This window comes from Perognathus longimembris, chromosome 28 (genome assembly GCF_023159225.1).
Source record: "Perognathus longimembris pacificus isolate PPM17 chromosome 28, ASM2315922v1, whole genome shotgun sequence".
Taxonomy (NCBI): Eukaryota; Metazoa; Chordata; class Mammalia; order Rodentia; family Heteromyidae; genus Perognathus; species Perognathus longimembris.
This window is the reverse complement of record NC_063188.1, coordinates 48,734,883-48,751,871: the sequence shown is the minus strand read 5'-3', so window position 1 is coordinate 48,751,871 and position 16,989 is coordinate 48,734,883. Positions and strand designations below refer to the sequence as shown.

The 16,989-nt window shown below is 36.2% G+C and overlaps 1 pseudogene; it reads right to left on the bottom strand.

Annotated features, from left to right (window-relative positions):
* Nucleotides 1–6,291: 6,291 nt before the first annotated feature.
* Nucleotides 6,292–7,914, bottom strand: LOC125343034 (annotated as a pseudogene).
* Nucleotides 7,915–16,989: the final 9,075 nt, after the last annotated feature.

Here is a 16,989-nt window from a genome sequence, read left to right as displayed (position 1 = left end):
TTTCAAACAATTGATTTCAGAAAACCATTCAAACTTCATCAAATAACTTCAGTTTATGTCTATGTTTTACTAAATGAGAAGTTTAACAGGTATGTTTATTCATATCCAGTAATTTTGGTAGCACTTATACACCCAGTATTTATCATTAAAAGTTATTTGTTGAAGACCTACTTACTGTTGTCTCAGCATACAAGACCTCAATTTCCATATTGATCTCCATTTACATTAATCTGCCTTGAGCCTGAATATTGGTAAGGGCAATAATTAAGATCAGTAGCAGCCATCTGAGCTCTCCTTTAAAAATATAATCACTGAATTTTAAGATAATAGAACCCAGTTTTACATCAAAGTAATTTCCTATAATGTTACGGAAATACTTAAATAGAATAGTTTTGAGTGGTAGTTTCTGCCTGTAATCCCAGCTACTCAAGAATCAGAGATAAAAGGATAATCACTGAGGTCAAGCTGAATAATGTGTTAGCTGGACCCTATCTCAGAAACAAACCTAAAATTTAAAAGGCATATTGCTCAGGTGATAAAACATGCTCAGTGTGTGATCAGTCCATAACAATGTGATGAAAAATGGAGGAATGAATATAGGATAATTAACTTTTGTATAGTGTATCAGTTTCTGGTTATTCTAACTTAATCTCCATAGCTGGAGGCATCACTCAGTGGTAGAGTTCTTCAAAAGACAAAAATATACAATATATTTGGGACTGAGTTTCCACCTGGGTGGGAGAGCCATTGCTTAGCATGCATGAGTCCTGCATTTAATCTTCAGTGCCATCACTATCAACAAGTGGTGATAACCAGTTTGACTCATTATTTTTCTGGTTAATAATTGGAGCTCATCTTTTTTTTTTTTTTTTTTTTGCCAGTCCTGGGCTTTTGACTCAGGGCCTGAGCACCACTGTCCCTGGCTTCTTTTTCCTCAAGGCTAGCACTCTACCAATTGAGCCACAGTGCCACTTCTGGCCGTTTTCTATATATGTGGTGCTGGGGAATTGAACCCAGGGCCTCATGTATATGAGGCAAGCACTCTTGCCACTAGGCCATATCCCCAGCCCTCAAGTCAAATTTTACAAAGAAACAAGTGTGTTCTGTATTGTATTGACTTGAATTATAGATACCCTTTAAAATAGCACTGGTGCACAAAACTGTTCAGATTCAAGATTTTGCAATTCAGGTATTATTTAAAGATAAAATGAGTTCTTGAAGTCAATTTCATTGCTTAAATACGTGATTGAGCATGAGGGAGTTATCTTTTACATCTAGCAAGAAAACATGCAAAATGACAATATAGATCTCCACAAAAATGAAGCTGAAATGTTTTAGATAAATGAAGATAAATGAGAGAAAATCTATAGGTAGATGATAGGTAAATAGATAGGGAGGGAGGTACATATACTTGATACATACATACATACATACATACATACATACATACATGGAGTACATGTATGTACGCAGCAAATGCTATTTGAATAAAGGGGCAGGATAGCATAGCGGAATATGAGTATGATAAAAGAGCTGAATTTTCTCAAAGTACACTGTATGAATGCCTGGAAATATCTCAATAAAATCCCTTCTATTGCAAAAAATATATTAACTAATTAAATTAAATTAATAATCATTATATCTAAATTCAATTTCAAACTCTTTGAATATCATAAGATGAGTGAATATTTACAAACCCATTTAAAGAGCCATTATTATCTTAAAACTTTGTAATTACTGATTTGTAGCTCTTCATTTCCTTATCTCAGTCCCTTCTACCATCTGATTCTAAGAATCTGATTACTTTAGACAACATTTAAGTATAATAGTGTACTATTTATTAATTGGTGACTGGCCTATTTCATTTAAGAAAATATCTGCCAAGTGTTTCCATGTTATCATATAGTATAAAACTGACTCGCGTTTTAAATTATAAATATTTTATTGTGTGTATACACATGTTCTTTGTGCGCTTAGGCTTCATCTGTGTCTTAGCTGCTATGAATTATTTGTCAATAAACTGAGGAGTACCAGTATCTTCTTAGGATCCTGATTTCATTATGTTGGATAAATACTTCGAAAAGAGTTTAGTGCATATTATGGTAATATTGTTATTGTACTGGTTCTGGGGCCTGAATTCTGGGCTCCGTTACTGAGCTTCTTTTACTCAAGGCTAGTGCTTTACCCCTTGAGTCATGGATCAACTTCTGGCTTTTTCATTTGCAGTTTAGTGAAGATAAGATTCTCACAGACTTTTCTATATGGGTTGCTTTAGAACCTAGATCCTTAGCTCTTGGTCTCTTGAGTAGATATGATCACAGATGTAAGCCACTGGTGCCCAGCACTGTGTTATGGTAATTTTATTTAAAATTTGGGGCATATCTCCATACTGTTTGACTTATTCAAGAATGAGCACAGTGAAAATGTTTTATTTTTTCCAGTCTTCAATAATTTTTATGATAGATATTATCAATGTATGAAATAATATAATGTTTTTGATCTATATTGCCTGCTGTTCAGTGAAAATGAACATTTTTTCATACACATACTGGCCATTATCTCTTCTCTGGGGAATTGTGTCTTCAAGTCTGTTTGCTCATTTAAAAGGTCAAGCTTTGTTAACGTTTTTCTCCAGTTGAATTCTGTGATTTCTTCATACTTCTTCAATACTGTCCTCTTATTAGATATAGAGTCCATAAACATTCTCCTATCAAAGTGCAGATTTTCAGGCTATCTGCTTAGCTGCACAAAATTTACAACTGTAGTGCCATTTGTTTATATTTGTTTTTATTACAAATTTTAAAATTTACTAGTATTCTAGGGTTCTGCTAATTAACTCACCGCACCATTTTCAGCATTTTGGTGGTTAATTGCAGATAAGAGTCTCATGGGCTCTTGCCCTGGCTGGCTTCAAACTGTAATCTGCATTTCTTGGACTTTTGAATATCTAGGATTACAGGCATGAGCCCCCAACACTCAGCTTATTATCATAGTTTATTTGAGACTGTTGTCCCTGTTTTTTTCTCAGAATATTCTGTTAATAATGGACTACACATGAATGTGCTTATTTATGGGTTATCCGTTGTACTCCTTTGTCTATGGGTCTTTTTATATGTCAATAGTCACATGGCATTTGTTGCTATATTTGTAAGTTAAAATATTAAATATAAATTGAAAAGTTATTTCAGATATCTTTAAAGCCCATGTCAATTTCTATTTATTTGAAAGGTAAATTTAAAATTTTGATAGGGATTCATTGCTTCACTTGGATTTCAAATGAACTTTAATACAGTAATTCTTCAACCACAGGGCACTAAGCTATCTGTCCAGTTGATACCTCAAAATTATTTCCATAAACATTTTATAGTTTTATATAAAAATGCTTCACTCCTTTTGTTAAATTTATTAACAAGCATTTTATGTTTTCTGATGCTATTACAATTTAAATATTATTCATGATATAATTTTTAGTAAGTCACAATACTTGTCAATTATATATCTTCCAACTTTATTGAGTTCATTTATTAGTTCTACGGTTGTGTCAGGTTGGAAATCTGTATGAGTGTGAGAATGTTAATATTTTCTAGATTTAGAATCGCATCATTAGAAAATAAGAATATTTTTCTATTTTCTAAATAATATGGACTTTTAATGTCTTTTCTTTATCTAACAGTTGTTGCAAATATATTGAGTACTCCCGTGAATAACAGTAACAACGTAAAATATCCTTGAGTTTTTTCTGGATCTCAGAGAAAATTGTCATTTTTTTCTTTGTTAAATTTGGTGAGGATTATGCATGAATGTTCTTTCGTATGTTGAGAAAAAACTTTTGCCATTAAAATTGTTCAAAGTTTTTTAATAATGGTTACTGAACTTTCTTAAATGTTTTTACTGTATGCAGATTTCTTTTATTCTTTTCTTTTCCTTTTGTGATGATTCTGGGGTTTGAACTTAGGGACCTGGCACTGCCACTGAGTGTTTTTGCTCAAGTCTAGTTCTCTACCATTTGAACCACAGCTCTAATTCCAGCCTTTTTTTTTCTGGTTAATTGGACATGAGAATCTCACAAGATTTTCTGCCTAGGCAGAAAACCTTGGAATTACTCCTCCTACTTCTGTTTTTGGAATAAACTAACAATTGATATTAATCCTTTTAATGTTTTGTAGAATTTACTGTAAACCCATTTGGTTCTGTAAAGGAAGTTTTAAATCACTAATTTAGTGTGGATACTGTTTTCCTGCTGAGGCTTTCCCTTACTTCCTAATTTTTATGTACAACATGAGATATTTTCACCCTATGTGTCAAACTATCCTTCATGTACCTCTGCTATCATGTTTCCAGGAGGATCAGAGACTGAAAAGCTAAATACATGTCTTTTGCAAATTCTGCAGTTCTCCTCCTGTTATTGGTAGTTAGTTTCATATCATTGCAGTTAGAAAATATACTCCATTTTAAATTTTATTAATTAATTTAGTCCCCTTTGATCACTGCATATGATTTACCCTAAAAATCCTACAGATACTAATATAGACTCTGTATTTTGCCTTGGACCGAATGTGCTTTATTTATGCCATTTCGTTTAAGGTGTAGTTCAAGTCCAATGTTTTTATGGTCTTTGGTCTGGATGAATCATCCATTGTTGGAATTGTTGAAATGTCCACTTCCATTATTTCATTTATTTGTTCATTCAGATATATTAATATTTGTTTTATATGTTTAGGTGCTCTAATATCTGGTACATGTAATTCCAGTATTTATATATTCTTTATGACCACATGATTACATGATCATTTTGGACTTAATATTTATTTCAGATAATATTCCTCTAAGGAAAGTTGTTTGTGTTTTGATTGGGGACTTTAGACACTTATATTCACAGTTATTTTTTATTAGAAAGAACTTATTTCTGCATAATTATTGCTGGTAATTTTTCAAAATGTTCATAAGTATTCAGTAGTTGTACCAAGAGATTTTACTTCCATAAGTCAGCTTAAGAGTACAATGTCTCTTGATTAATGGCTGCCCTTCCATCATTCTCCATTTTACCCCTTCCATCCCTACCCTCATTATATAGTTTAGTTTTACATAACATATACTGAATTACTGATTGCATTGGTTCACCCTTCCTGACTCCATTTGTGTTCCCCACTCAATCATTTTCCCCTCCAACATGTTTCAGCACACAACTGTTTTCTGTTATATTGTAGATCCTTTTTTCCCTCTTTAGCTTTCTTTCTGTAGTAGGATATGCTGATTTTTCTTCTTTGTCTTTTGCATATTTATCTTGGAATTTTAGCTTTGTGATACTAGAAGATTTGTGTTAAATACAGTAGCACTTATTTGTAATATATTGCATCTTTGAAAAATGTACCAGCTATAAGAAATTATTATAGTGTTTGAATGTACTATTACTATAACATTATAATATTGTTTTAAAGTAAAAACAAAAAAAGCACAATATAATCAAGTGAAACAGATAGCACTTAGCAAAATATATACCAATGTAAATTAAATTACAAACAAAGGTTTCAGTCAAGGCCTAATTCTTAAAATGTTATCACTGTGTTTCAATTCTCAAACTATTTTTAAAACATATCTTGAAAGGAAAATACAAAGTAGAATGGAAAAAAAATGAGAAATGATTCTCTTTAAATTAGGAATTCAGCATCTTGAATTTTCCAAGTAAATATATCTTTCCAAGCAAGGTGGTGGCAACTCACACTTACAATCCTAGTTACTCATGAGGCTGAAATCTGAAGGTTGCAATATAAAGCCATCCCTGGGGATGGAAAATCTGTGAGATTCTTAACCAGCAAACACCTAGAAGTGCAGCTGTGATTCAAGTAGTAGAATAGTCCTTTTGAGTTAAAAAATCTGAGGAACATTGCCTAAAACCCAAGTTCAAGCTCCAAGACCAACCCCCCCCCAAAAAAAATAACCCACAGCAAATAAAATTTAGTGTATCTTTCCAATGTACTTACTGTGGTCTGCTGTAAAATGTATACATTTAACATACTCAAATACTGATAACATCAGATAACTCTGATACCATCACTGTGAAGTATGTTACTAAAATTTTAATTGAGAAAAGCAGTTGGAAATACTTAATTTACTTAATAGCACACTCCAAATGAAAAATTTGCTTGGGAAAGGAGTGAATATGTATTTTTTTAAATTCAGATTTCATAAGCATGGTACAACACAGGCTCCACAACTTCCTCTAGAATTAGAAACTGGTCTTCTTTGTTTGTGTGACAAATTGGGTAGAAATAACTCAAATGCTCTACAAAACTAGTTATCTTGCTCTGACTTCTGTAGTGGGGCCTTATTAGAGTCATTCCCTGATGAACTCTCTAGACCACTAGAAGTGGCCTCTGTCACTGACAACCCTGTTTGCCCCAAAACCTGGCTTGTATAAGCCTCCGTATCACTGCTGGTTTTTGAGTCAAGGAAAAGTTCTATATACCTATGTTGCATGTTGGACTTATCTTTTGACATAGCTGCCACAGCTTCTTCATAGGAGGAAAACACAATATTAGCTTGTCCTGTCACTCTTCCTTCAAGATCAATCCCAATATGAACTTCCACTGGGCAAAATGGGAAGAAAAAACTGTAAATATCATTTTCAGTGGCTTTGAATGGTAATCCTCTCATATGGACACAGTCGCCAGTGGTATTTTGCATTTTCAACTCTCCGTCTTTATACTTGTGATCAAACATTCCCAGTGGACAGTAGCTACGATCTGACCCTAACACACTGGAGGCAAATCTGTAGTTGTCACTGAAGCCACTGTATATCTCATAGCCTCCATAGCCTGCACCATAGCCACTATACCCAGGGTAGCCGCCATAGGTTTCACAGTAGCCATTGTATGCCTCATAGCCACTGTATCCTTGGTAACTACAATGTGTTGCATTGTGTCCACTGTACTCATCACCACAGGGTGCACCATAGGCATTGTACCCCTCACAACCACTACAGCCTGCATTGTAGCCACTGTATCCTTCATAGTCTTCATAACTTGCACCATAGCCACAGTATTCTTTGTATCCCCCACAAGCGGCATGGGATCCCATTCTTTGCAGACCTGCCTGCCTCAATATTTGCATGTGTCTCTGCTCTGTGCCTGGCCAGTCATAGGACCCAGAGGGATGCACAGATGTGAGTTTCACAGGCTGTTCTGAGGAAGAAGCAATTTCCTCTTGATTGCTCTTTAATACCTCCACATAGGTCTGCCCTATTTTCTCTAGAGCCTGCTCAGCTAACTCCTTTGAGGCAAAGTACAGGAAAGCCTCCCCAGTCATCTTGCCTTTTGAATCCACTGATAGTGTGATCTCTTTTGATATGATATCCAATCGTGTGAGGAATTGAATGATTCGTTCCTTGGAACAACCAGATGGGAGCCCGGAAAGTCGCACGATGCTGTTGTTGGTACTGACAGAGTTGATTGGACCACTGTACGTCAGCATTCAGTCCATCTCAATTTGTGACTTGAACACCTCGATGTACCGGTGTCCCATGCTTTATCTTTCTTCAGCACCAATTTGACATCTTCTTGTGATTCTAGTTCAACAAAAACCTCACCACTCTGCTTGTCTACTTTGTTTTAAACAAAATGGATGGCCGAGACTCCGTTATGAATAGTACAGCCAGAGAGAAAACTTTGGACATCCTGTAATGAGGAGGTCCAAGGCAAGTCACGGAGTTTGATCACAAAGCTTTTACCTCCTGGGGTGGGTTTGCATCATGGGATCTCAGCAGAGCAGAAATCAATTTGGGTCACAGAGTTTTGGAGCTTACTCCAAAAGACCCAAATCCCTTTCGGCGGACTGGAGACACTCGATAGGTAATGAATTGTCCAGTAAGAAGGTAATAAAACCAAACTCATTCTCCACTAAGGAAACGCGGCACATGGCTAGCAAAGCCCAAGTCCTTTAGATGCTTCAAAACGCAGAGGGCTCTGAAAAAAGTCTATTAAATATTCTTTTTGGTGTACTCTCAAGGGTATGGGTCTACACAATACAGCCCGCACATGGCGCCTCTTTAGGTTGGCCCTTCAAATAGCATGAGACTTCCCGAACTCCTGAGTTTTGTTTACGGTTACCATAGAAACCCATTATCCTCCTTGGTGGTGGGGGGGGAGGGCGCTAAGGAGGGGCAGGGATTCCAAGGGGCGGAGACAGTCTCTTGATTGTTGCGTGTTCCCTAATACTAGTGTGTCTGTGGTTCTTCCAGATGTCCTACAGCTTCCAGCAGGCCAGGCTCCAGTTATGCCGTATGTCTCCTACATCTGGAAAACTTATCGGTCTTACTGCTAGCTGGTGGCTGGTCTTTCATGAACTCAAGTTCCTGGTATGTGAATATAATGACCTGGATGTATATTAACTGTAAGATTAACTGTAATAATCAGTAAGATTTATGTTGTCCTTACATATTACTAATTAGCAACATCTCATTTCACCTTTGAGGATCCCCATCCCCAACACACACACACATTTTTAGTAGTATTTCTTGTAAAGCGCGTCTAACACTGCTAAACTCTGATCTTTTTTCTAGGAAAGAACTTCATTATTTTCGAACAGGCAAGTTTCTGATGGATTTATGAAAGTTTCTCTCTCTCTCTCTCTCTCTCTGTGTGTGTTTACTTGGAGATAAAAATCTCATAAAGTTTACTGTTCTCTGAATGCATTTTAACATTCATACTCAGATCTCAGCCTCCTGAGTAGCTAAGAATAAGCCGACTGCAGCCAGCTAAGGCTTCTTTGATTTTCTCCTTTTTGCTTCCTGGTTCCTTTCCTTTCTTCTTTTGTTTCTTTTCTATCCATTACTAGGGATTGAATTCAAAGTTTCATCTGGTGATTACCAATCATACCATGCCTCTAGCCTTGTATGTTGACAGTTGATTTTGTAGTGGGGAAATCTCATAAACTTTTTTTTTTTTTGCCTTGATTGCCCTCAAACTGTGATTCTGCAAGCCTCAGATCCAAGAGTTGCTAGTATGACAGGTGTGAGCCACCTATAACTGCTTTTATTTATGCTCATATCTGTTTTATGCTGCTGCTGCTGCTTTCAAAACGGTCTTTCTCTTTGAGTTTTGACAATTTGAATATCTCTTGATGACGTCTTCTGAGGGCCAAAACTGATGAAGTCATTGATCTTAATGGACTGGGAAGTTCGATTTTTGTCAACTTTGGGACATTTGTCTCTACTTTATTATTATTATTGTTGTTATTGTTTAGGATGTTGTCCCTGAGCTCTTTCTTACAAGGCTAGCACTGTACCACTTTGAGATACACTGTCACTTCTGATTTTTTCGTGGTTGTTTAACTGTACACAAGTGTCTCATGGACTTTCCTGTTTGAGCTGGCTTGGAACCACAATCCTGGAACCTCAGCTTCTTGAATAGCTAGGATTACAGGTATGAGTCACCAGTTCTTGGCTTCCTATTTCTTTATATGAGGCACCTGCCCCTTTATCTCTCCTCTACCTTTCATAGTACTTGTGCAAGACTTCGTTTTCTTGAACATTTCCTATAGATCATGTGGATTTTTCATTCCCTTTCACTATTTCTCTTTGCTATGATAGTTTCAAATGATCTGTCTTTGAAATGTCTTCTCCTTTCTTTTGATATATTTAATTTATTGTTGTAGCTGTCTGTTTCATTTATCACACTGTTATTTTCTTCAGATCCAGAATCGTTGCTTGCTTTTTCACCTTTGTTTTCTTTCTCTTTGCTCACCTCATCTTTGTATGTACCAAAGATTTAACCAAAGTATGATTTTCCTTATGAATATCCAACCTTCTGTGGAACACTCACACTTATTTTTGCAGGCAATTCTTAAATTTCCAGTTTGGAGGTTATTGAAAGCTTATTGTGGATACTATGTTTCCTTGATATTTGTGATTGATGTGACTTTGCAAAAGGGCCTGCATATTTGAACAAGTACTTGCTTCATCTGGCTTTTTTCCCACTGGTTTTAGGAAGGAAAAATCTTTACCAGTGAGACAAAGTGATAAAATATGCCAAAATCTTTTAAAAATGGCAGTCTAGATAAATGGACTATAACAATATTTTGTTCTATATTTCCAATTCTTTTGCAATTTTTAGGTTTTTTTTTTTTTGTTTTTTTTTTTTTTGGCCAGTCCTGGGCCTTGGACTCCGGGCCTGAGCACTGTCCCTGGCTTCTTCCCACTCAAGGCTAGCACTCCGCCACTTGAGCCACAGCGCCGCTTCTGGCCGTTTTCTGTATATGTGGTGCTGGGGAATCGAACCTAGGGCCTCGTGTATCCGAGGCAGGCACTCTTGCCACTAGGCTATATCCGCAGCCCTAGGTTTTTTTTTAAAAAAAAAAAAAAAGAAAAAGAAGAATGTCTGTCTCCTGTTGGGGGAGCAGGGGTAAAAGACATGCTTGGGTATGATGTATGAAACATCTCAGAACATGAATTTGGGAGAAGTGCAGGTCCTAACCTGGGAGGTTATACTGTCTCACAAAATCTCAGGTAGCTAAAGTTACAACCACTGGGTTGTATGAGTGCTACTGAGATTGTACTCAGAGAACAATTCTTCAGACTTAAGGGAAGAAAAATATCAGAGACCATTAATGGCCCAGTAGTTGCAGGTAATGATAGATCATATGAGTTTTCTTCAGGTGGATTTGTAATTTGTGTGAGATGGAACTCCAACTGGTAATTGTTCACTAACCCCAAAGGCTGAAGAAGATGATTGTAAAGACTGAGTGTAGTGGCTTAGTGTATCACGTGTGTGAGACAGGGACATCTTTCTTGATAGTAAGCAGTAAATGTGGATGATGAGGCAAAATGTACCTGCTCTGCTTCCCTTTTGTACAGTGAATCTCAGCTTAAAATTTTTCTTCTATTCCTTTTCTATAGTCATTTAAATTGACCCCTGAACTTCTCCATAGCTACTTTTCTACACAATTATTTTACAAATTGTTGCTTTTTGTGGAAAGAAGGAATGCTTGGATCTTGTACTTAACCACTTTGTTAGTATTGATTTTACTATAATACATAAAGCCATAGAGTAGAAATAAATCATTTTGAAAAGCATTTTCACTTGCCAAAATGCATTTTAGATATATCCATGCCATTGAGGGTATTACTTATTTATCACATTTCAGTGGCAAATATCCAATGTATACAAAAACATCATGCACCCAGCAATTGAATTTGATTATTCTCTGTTTTATAAAATTATGAATGAGTCAGGTGCAGGAGGCTTATGTCTGTAATCTTAGCTATTCAGGAGGCTGAGAAGTGAAGATTGCAGTTTCAAGCCAGCCGAGGCAAGCAGAAAGGTCTGTGAGACTCTTTTCTCTAGTAAAGTTACTCAGAAAAATCCAGAAGTGTTGCTGTGGCTCAAGTAGTAGAGCACTAGCCTTGAGCACAGAGAAGCTCAGAGTCAGCTTTCAGGCTTTGAGTTCAAGCTCCAGGACCAGAAAAAAATTACAAGAGATTACTGTAATATTCACTTGCAGTTTTTTTGTCAATTTTACTTTTCATCTTTATAGAGTAAATGTCAAAGATGGCTAATTAGTTATATGGTAAGTGTATGTATAACATCTAAAATTCTACAGGAAATCTCCATTTTCTCCTGCTTTTGGGTACACTGAACAAGTATCAACCTTCAGTTTCATCTCATCCAAATTACTAAAACACCTAGACATAACTGAGAAAGAGATATAATTCCCTGTGACTACTAGTTTTATCTCTGGTATTCTTCATGTAAGTCTGAATTACTTTTGTAATGTGTTTATTTTACAATGAGAATTTTAGTTTTCTTTGTTCAGCAGTATTTGGTCATGTAATTTTTTTATTATCCATTATCATATTCCCATAATCACACAATTCATATTGTAGTAGAAGTTGGTCTATTATAGACCAAAGTGCACCCAAAATATAGCATTAAAATTTTGTTTTCATATAAGTAGGCTGGAAAACTTACAAATTTATTTCTAAGAAAAATCATATTGTAGTAGAAGCTGGTCTATTATAGACCAAAGTGCACCCAAAATATAGCATTAAAATTTTGTTTTCATATAAGTAGGCTGGAAAACTTACAAATTTATTTCTAAGAAAAATATATTTGAAACCTGAAACTAAACATAAAATCATGTTTTTCTCATATTTTTCTTTTTCTTTTTTTAATTTTTATTGTCAAACTGATGTACAGAGAGGTTACGGATTCGTACGTTAGGCACTGGATACATTTGTTGTACTGTTTCTTACCTCCTCCCTCATTCCCGCCCCCTCCCCTTTTCCCTTCCCCCTGATGAGTTGTTCAGTTCATTTATAGCAAGCAGTTTTGCACATATTGCTTTTGAAGTGGTTTATCTATTTTACCCTGTGTGTCTAGATTTTGGTATTCCCTTTCAGTTTCCTAGTTCTAATACCAGTATAAACGGTTTGCAATGTACTCAAATAAGACACAGAGATAGTGAAGATACACCATAAGAAGGGGATAAAAGAAGATCATCAATAATAGAGGCTATGGTTACACATAGCACATTGAAAGTAGTTACAACAGTGATATAACATTCGTTTCCATATCATGGAGTTCATTTCACTTAACATCATCGTATGTGCTCATAAGGATAAAGCTATTGGGTTCTTGTGATCCTCTGCTGTGACTTGCCTAAACCTATGGTAATTATTCCCTATGAGGGAGACCATAGAGTCCATGTTTCTTTGGGTCTGGCTCACTTCACTTAGTATTATTTTTCCAAGTACTTCCATTTCCTTAAGAATGGGGCAATGTCATTCTTTCTGATAGAGACATAAAATTCCATTGTGTATGTGTACCACATATTCCTGATCCATTCGTCTACTGAGGGGCATCTGGGTTGGTTCCATATTCCAGCTATGACAAATTGTGCTGCGATGAACATTGTTGTGCTTGTGGCTTTAGTGTGTTCTTGTTTGTGGTCTTTTGGGTAGATGCCCAAAAGTGGGTCTGCTGATCATAGGGGAGTTCTATGTTTAGCCTTCTGAGGAATCTCTATTACGTTTGCCACAGTGGCTGAACCAGTTTACATTAGCACCAACAATAAAGTAGGGTTCCCTTTTGCATACATCCCCTCCAACATTTGTTATTGTTGGTTTTTTTAATATAGGACATTCTTATTAGGGTGAGATGGAATCTCAATGTTGTTTTGATTTCCATTTCTTTTATGGCCAGTGATGTAGAGCACTTTTCATATGTCTCTGGCCATTCTCATTTTCTCATCAGAGAAGTCTCTTTTTAAGCCTTTAGCCCACTTGTTGAGGGGGCTATTGGTTCTTTGCATTTTTGTTTTGGGGGAAGGTAATTTTTCAGATCTGCATATATTTTAGATAAGGCCATTGTCCATTGTATGGCCGGTAAAGATCTTTTCCCAATCTGTGTGCTTTATGTTTATCTTGCGAGCTATGTCCTTAGCCCTGCAGAAGCTCTGCAGTTTGATGCAGACCCATTTGACCATGTCTTTGATTTGTAGCCTTTCAGGGTCTTTGTTAAGGAAGTTCCATCCTGTGCCAAGGAGCCCAAGTGTTTCTCCTAATACTTCCTTTAGTGTTTTCAGGGTATCTGTTTTAATTTCGAGGTCTTTGATCCTTTAGGGATTGATTTTGGTGCAGGGGGATATAGAAGGATCTAGTTTTAGTTTGTTGCATGTGTTGAACCAGATTTTCCAGCACCATTTATTAAAGAGGCTGGCTTTCTTGCCGACTATTTTTTTAGATCCTTTATCAAAGATTAAGTAGGCATAGTTCTGTGGGTTCATTTCTAGGTCTTCCATTCTGTTCCATTGGTCCTCAGGCCTGTTCCAATGCCAATACCACGCTGTTTTTATTACTATAGCTTTATAATACAGCTTGTAGTTGGGTATTGTAATTGCTCCAGCCCTGTTCTTTCTGCTTAGGATTGTTTTTGCTATTCTAGGTCTTTTATTGTTCCATATGAATTTCTGGATTTCTTCCTCTATTTCACTAAAAAATGGTATGGTATATTAATGGGTATTGCACTGAATTTGTACATAGCCTTTGACAATATTGCCATTTTGATTTATTAATCCTCCCAATCCAGGAGCATGGGAGGTTTTTCAATTTCCTTAGTTCTGCCTTAATTTCGTTTTTCATGTTTTTAAAGTTCTCATCATAGAGGTCTTTCCCTTCTTTGGTTAATGTTATTCCTTTATATTTTATGGTTTTTGAGGCTATTACAAAAGGAGTTGTTTTCCTTATTTCAGCCTCCGCATTTGGGTCATTAGCATATAGAAATGCCATTGATTTTTGAGGGTATATTTTATATCCTGCAATTTTGCCAAAGTTTTGGATCAGCTTTAGTAGCTTGAGAGTAGAGTTTACGGGGTTCTTTAGGTGTAGGATCATGTCATCTGTGGAGAGAGAAAGTTTACCTTCATTTTTTCCTATTTGGATCCCCTTTATATTTTCTTCTTGCCTACTTGCTCTGGCTAGGAATTCTAGTACTATGTTGAAGAGAAGGGGAGAGACCGGACATCCCTGTATGCTCCTGATTTTAAAGGGAATGACTTTAGTTTTTCACCATTTAGAATTATGCTTGCTGTTGGTTTGTCATAAACTTTCTTTATGATATTCAGGAGTGCGCCCTGGAATCCCAGTGTTTCCAGGGCTCTTAGCATAAATGGGTGCTAGATTTTATCGAATGCATTTTTCCGCATCCAGAGATATAACCATGTGGTTCTTTTTCTTGCTCCAGTTGATGTGCTGGATTACATTAATTGACTTGCGTATATTGAACCAACTTTGCATCCCTGTGATGAATCCAGTTTGATCATGGTGTATTATTTCTTTTTGATGACCTCTTTAAGTCAATTGGCCAGAAAGTTGTTGAGAATTTTTGCATCAATGTTCATAAGGGAAATCGGTCTATAGTTCTCTTTCTGTGATGAGTCACTGCCTGGTTTTGGGATGAGGGTTATACTGGTTTCATAGAATGTGTTTGGTTGTGAGAGTTCTCTTTAAATTTCATAGAAGAGTTTGAGAAATATTGGTGTGAGTTCTGTTTTGAAGGCCTTGTAGAATTCTGCTGTGATTCCGTCTGGACCTGGGCTTTTCTTGGATGGGAGATCACTTATTGCAGTTTCTATTTCAATGCTGGATATGAGTCTGTTGAAAAGGTTTAAATCTTCATGGTTGAGTTTGGGGGTATCAATTTTTTCTAGGAAATCATCCACTTCTTCCTAGTTCTCGAATTTGTTGGCATAAACGTTTGCAAAATAGTCCCTTATTGTGTTCTGAATTTTGATTATTTCTGTGGTGTTGTTTCCTGTTTCATCTCTGATCTTGTTTATTTGAGTGTCCTGCCTTCGTTTTTTGGTCAGGCTTGCTTGGGGTCTGTCTATCTTGTTTATTTTTTCAAAGAACCAACTCTCTGTTTTGGTGATTTTTTCGATTTTTTTTTGTCTCTAATTCATTCAATTCTGATTTAATTTTAATTATTTGTTTCTGTCTATTGACTTGGGGTTTGGTTTGTTGTTCTCTTTCAAGGAAATTAAAGTGCTTCCTTAAATGATTGAGTTGCTGTTTCTCCAGTTTGTTGGTGTATGCACTCAGAGATATAAATTTTCCTATGAGTACTGCCTTTGCTGTGTCCCAAAGGAGCTTGTAGTTTCTGTCCTCATCTTGGTTGAATTCCATAAACATTTGAATTTCCGTTTTAATTTCTTCAATGACCCACTGATGGTTCAGCAGTGTGTTGTTTAGTCTCCATGAATTGTAGGATTTTCTGTCGTGGCTGTTTGAGTTGAGTTGTAATTTTATTCCATTGTGGTTTGAGAGAATGCGGGGAATGGTTTTGATACTTCTGAATTTGTACTGATTTTCTTTGTGCCATAAGATGTGATCTAATTTGGAGAATGTTCCCTGTGCTGCTGAACACAATTTGTATTCTGTTGTTGCTGGATGGAATATTCTGAAGATGTTGGTTAAGTCTAGTTGGTCTAAGCAACTGTTTAGTTCTATGGTTTCTTTGTTCAGTTTTTGGCGTGTTGTTCTGTCCAGAAGTGACCGTGGGGTGTTAAAGTCCCCAACTATCAAATTGTTTGGGTCTATGAGTGTTTTTAGAGTCAGTAGTGTTTGTTTGATGAAGTTGGGTGCTCCTGTATTTGGTGTGTAGATATTTAGGATGGTTATATCTTCCTGTAGGAGTGATCCCTTTATTAGTATGTAGTAACCTTCTTTGTCTCTTCTTACCATTTTTAGTTTGAAGTCAATTTTGTCTGATACTAGGATTGCAACTCCAGCCTGCTTATGGGGGTCATTTGCTTGGTAGATTTGATTCTAGCCTATCACCTTTAGAAGATCTTTAATTTTGCAGGATAGATGTGTTTCTTGAGGCAGCAGAAAGATGGATCTTGATTTTTGATCCAACTTATGAGCCTATGTCCTTTGATTGGAGAATTAATTCCATTAAAAAAGTAATTTAAAAAAAAAACAAGAGTGTATTAACGTTTTCTTACTCATTTGCCATACTGACAGTGCAAATACAATCTGGTCTAAAATGTACAGACTATTAAGCAACAATGTACAGCTTCCTTTGTCCTCCATGCTAAAAGATGTAAAAGGTTAAGGGCCAAACAATTCCAAATGTATAGGCTTCAAAAACCATCTAATTTAGGGCATTCACTAGTTTTAACTAAGATACATCTGGAACAATGAAAGTGATCATTTATTACAATAATGTTAAGTAATTTTTTTGAAATATACACTTCAGTGGAACAATCCTCAAGGATACACCAGAGGATCAGGTTTTTGTCAGTTTATGGTCAGCCAATTTGTGTCAGCCACTTTTGAATCCATGTTCTAGGAATGTAAAATTTAGTTACCTTTCCCTAAATTGAGAGCTTCTTACCTTGTCAATAACTAAGTTATGAGTAAAGGAGACTCAGGTGAAAAAAAATTTTTTTTTAAGTCACAACTGCTGTGGTGAATTGCCTAGGACCTCCACAGCT